Source organism: Hemitrygon akajei, chromosome 2 (genome assembly GCF_048418815.1).
Source record: "Hemitrygon akajei chromosome 2, sHemAka1.3, whole genome shotgun sequence".
NCBI classification, from domain to species: Eukaryota; Metazoa; Chordata; class Chondrichthyes; order Myliobatiformes; family Dasyatidae; genus Hemitrygon; species Hemitrygon akajei.
Genome location: NC_133125.1, coordinates 108521153 through 108525758, shown reverse-complemented (window position 1 = coordinate 108525758; position 4606 = coordinate 108521153). Strand labels below are relative to the sequence as shown.

General features: G+C 43.2%; 1 long non-coding RNA gene across 1 annotated transcript; it reads right to left on the bottom strand.

The window, feature by feature from the left end:
- Window positions 1-297: 297 nt before the first annotated feature.
- On the bottom strand, window positions 298-4328 carry LOC140737642 (uncharacterized). Its single transcript, XR_012101210.1, has 2 exons — window positions 4132-4328; window positions 298-3002 (listed from the first exon to the last, which is right to left on the bottom strand). It is a non-coding gene; the product is annotated as an uncharacterized lncRNA (long non-coding RNA).
- Window positions 4329-4606: the final 278 nt, after the last annotated feature.

Sequence of the window (4606 nt, the reverse complement as noted above, 5' to 3'; positions counted from 1 at the left end):
GAACTCATCGGAAGATTCTTTTCTGTGTTTTCAAAGCAAATCCATTATAGAACCCAAAAAAGCAAGAGCATCTTCTTTAGTACCTTTGTCACTCCTCGTACTCATAGTAAAAAATATCACGTTTAAAAGTCAGGTTTCAGAACAGATTGGAAACAGCAAAGTAAGTAAGGTAGGAGTGACTGTTACTCCATTCACAACCAGCAGGGACTATCAAGATGCACTCCTGATAACTTGATAAAAGATGTAATTGTCAGGGTAGTTTTTTGGATTAAAATTGCCACATGGGTCACACAAGCGTTATGATTCAAAATTGTTTAATGTAATTTGCAGTGCCGAGTGTAAAGGATATGAAATACCTGTTATTCCACATTCAAGGCAGCACAAAAAACACAATTAAGACAACAATAATAAAAACACAATAAATCTAAATATGTAAGATGGCTCATATACATAGATTAATTGTATGTCCATAAGGTGACACTGGGCACAGGGGTGCCTGTACATAAGGTGACGGACAGGGAATAATAATGTAGTGGTTGTTGAGGGTGGGTTAGAGGTAGCTTTGCTGCTTGGAAAAAGTAAGGTTTTGAGTCTGATGATCCCGAGTTGAATGCTAGTATCTTTGCTGTTGGGAGTGGGACAAACAAACAGTTCATGATCAGGGTTGGTGTTACTGGCCCTTTTCCAGCACCTCTTCTGGATACATGACCTTGATGGCAGGCAAGCTGGTGTCAGTGACGTGTTGAGTGGTTTTGACTTCCCAAGGTAGAGCTTCCTGTCTGCTGCCCCAGTGCAGTTTTCATATCGTGCAGTGATGGAGCAAGAACACTAAACACAATCTGAGGGGACGATGGAGTATGAGAAACAAATAGAAATGACTAAATGTGTTTTCTGTCAGGGGTACAGAAAACAGAACGAGAACCCCAGGTGATATCTTGCCTCCTGGGTGCCAGGGTACAGGGTATCTCAGATAGAGTCCTCAGCATTCTTAAGAAGGAGGGTGAACAGAAGTCATCAGTTATGTAAATACCAATGACATAGGTAGGACGAGTGATGAGGTTCTGCAAAGGGAGTTCAAGGAGTTATGTGCTAACTTAAAGGACAGGACCTCAAGGGTTGTGATCTTCGGATTGTTACCCGTGCCACACACTAGTGAGGCCAGAAATAGGAAGCTTATACAGTTTAACACACACTAAGGAGTTGGTGTGTGAGGGAGAGCATATGACTTTTGGATCATTGGGCTCTATTCCAGAAGAGACGGTTTGCACCTGAACTGGAGGGGGACTGATCTTCCAGCAGGAGGGCTTGCCAGTGAGGTTTAAAGTAGAGTTGCAGGGGGATGGGAACCAGAGTACTAAAACAGTTATTGGAGAGATTGTGGAGACAGATGGTGGTAAGACCTCAGACAAAATCAGGAATCAAAAGGCTGAACATGGTGCGACTAGTGCCCTGAGCTGAGTATATTTCAGTGCAAGGAGAATCATAAGAAAGGCAGTTGAGCTCAGGGTATGGACCAACACCTGAAATTGTGATATTGTAGCCATTAACGAGCCTTGTTTGCAGGAGGTGCACGACTGTGACCAATCACTGAGCAGGAGTATGTGAAGTGAGCTACCTTTTCAATCGGGTCCACACTCAAGATTTAAAAGGCAGAACTTGGGGGCAGTTTTTCCAGAGTTGGACTGCGACCAATCGCTGAGCGGGATTCATTAGAAAGAGCAAATAAATTTTTTTAAAAAGCAAGCGTAATTGGAGTTGCCATTCTTGGAATGACTATTGTGAGTGCGCCAGTGTTTGGAGGGGCTTTGGCTCATCGGGCTTCAGCAGGATCAGGCTTGGGTGAGGTAAAGTATGGGGTAGGTTACTCCTTCTGCTCTTAATTCTTCATTCCTCTTCTGGTGGGGCATAGTAGTGAGAATGGCTCCAGGGGCAGTGTGTTGTACTGTGTGTGAGATGTGGGAATTCTGGGAGACCTTCAGTCTCTGGGAGAAAGACAAACGTACCAGCAGCAGCGAGCTGCAGTGTATTGAGAACGTATTAAGGAACTGAAGCTGCGGATCGGTGACTTTCGGCCCATACGGGAGAATGAGGAGGTGATAGATAAGATCTACAGAGAGGTAGTCACCAGGAGACAGGTAACTGGGTGACTGTCAGGAGGAATGCAAAGGCAGTGCAGAGTACCCCATGGCCGTTCCCCTCAATAATAAGTATATTACTTCAGATACTGCTGAGGGGGGTTGACCTATGGGGGAGGGGGGGGTGCAACCACAGTGACCGGGTCTCCGGCACTGAATCTGGTGCTGTGGCTCAGAAGACAAGAGATGTGAAGAAGACTGAAATGGTGATAGGAGTTTCCTTAGTCAGAGGAATAGAGATGAGATTCTGTCGGCGCAATATACACCTGGGTAATATGTTAACTCCCAAGTTCCAGGGTCAGATTTGTCTCAGATCGGGTCCACAGCATTCAAAAAGGGGGAGGGTGAAAAGTTGATGGTTTCCAGCCGATATTTGTTGATTAAGGCTCAATTTAATGTCTTCATGAAAATACACTGACCGTAAGTAACACACAAAATGCAGAAGGAACTCAGCAGGCCAGGCAACATCTACGGAAAAGAGAACAATCGATGTTTTGGGCCGAAACCTTTTGGCAGTTCCCATTGCTGCCGCTCAGCCTGTCGAGTTCCTCCAGCGTTTTGTGTGTGTTGCTCAAATTTCCAGCATTTGCAGATTTTCGCTTGTTCGCCCATAAGTAACTGCCGGTATTAATGTACATGACACTAGATAGATCTACACCACATGTCATTCTTTTGGACCATCGCCTTATCTGTTATTGTTGCTACTTCAGTTTTTCTTCAATCATTCACGCACGTTGCCAGATAAAGGAAACGGAAACAAACAAACCAACTAATTGATCGTGGTCAGGAGATTCGCCACAACTTTATCGATAACTTCGCTGTAATTCCATAGTACAGCACAACATCATCTCTCTCTTTGCTTCGCCTCTGTAACAGAAGTTAATGTTGAAAATTAAGTTCTTAGTTTGATTATTGTGTCTATATTATATCCGAATTGTATTATATCACGCGTCGATATTATATCCGAAATTGCTGAAGTTTAATTTCAAATGTAAATCAAAAAATTGTTCATATATGTCAACCTCATATTTTCAAATACGTTAAGCTAGTAGGATGTTTTGTCCTGTTGGCATTGAGAAAAAAAGAACTGGTGGAAATTGTTCACACCAGAACATGTTGAGAAGGAAGGATGTGTTGAATATAGAGACCCTCAGCGGAATTAGGGGTGTCGGGACAAAACTGGGAAGCAGCTTCGTATCCCAGTATCACGTTTTAAAAACATAACTTTCTTTGCAATAAGAGGTTAAAATATCAAGATTTTAGCATCCATTCCAGCTGAGAGCGCATGTTATCCTTGTGTTAATCATGAAATGGTGGAGTCAGATTGAAATTGCATTTGCTGGGTTAATGCACACTCCTACTGCCAAGCTGGCTGGAAGTTGGAGGAACTACTTTTTCTGGATGTGATAGAGGTTCTAAATTCCAGAGTCGGGGAAACAGTAAACTGAAATAAAGCTTTTATTTATTATATGAAGAGGAATCACATAAAGCAGGGTTTCAAAATGTCACACAACATGATTTGAAACGGTTCTTTGATTGAATTGTGAACCTTTGTAAATCTAATACTATGAAATCAGAGAGCTGTGCAAGAAACTGACAAGCTTTCACGTCCTACCATAAATCACAGGCTGTCCTTAGTACCCCCATCTACGGCTCTTATGCGCAAAGATAATAGACACAGCTTCGTTAACTCAACTGAGTACAAGTTGGGTAATATGTTCTAAAAATTACTAAAGGCCAAGCTTTTGGTTATAATTAGTAAAATAAAAGTGTCATTGTATCTACAAGTAAGTGAGAGAGAACAGCTTCAGACACAGAGGCTCCGCGTCATAGACATCCATGGCTTTCAAGGGTTATCTGTGATATTCATATAATTGATTAGGATACATTTGATGCAAGAATTATTTTACTTAATAATCAGAAGGATGCAATGTTAGGGAATGAGCACGATATGTAGGTCACGCTGTATTTGCAATGAATCAAAAGTTATTCGAACCTTTTCTTAAGGTGTATTATACATGAACGATCCAGGCTCCAAAGTAAAGGAGGCGGCAGGGCGGCAGTAAATAAACGGTACTTGTGGTTTGCATAAGCTAGTGGTCGCCAACCCGTCGATCGCGATCGACTGGTCAATCTTTGAGACTTTCCCAGCAGATCCCCCAAAAAAATGAAAATTAAATATACAAATACTGTTGAGAGATTGTTTCCGGGTTGCGGGGTTTTAGTTCCGTTCTTTCTGCCCAGTGCGCATGCCTGTAGCTTCCCCGCACTACACTGTGATTCAGTGGTCCCCAACCACCAGGCCGCGAGGAAATGATGTCAGTCAGCTGCACCTTTCCTCATTTCCTGTCACGCCCACTGTTGAATTTGAATGCATGCGAGGTCATCAGTCGCCTAAACGCAGTGACACCCTCGCGCAGCCAGCGGGAAGTGCCGTTGCTACTGGCCTGGAGTGCGGACAGATGGGTGCC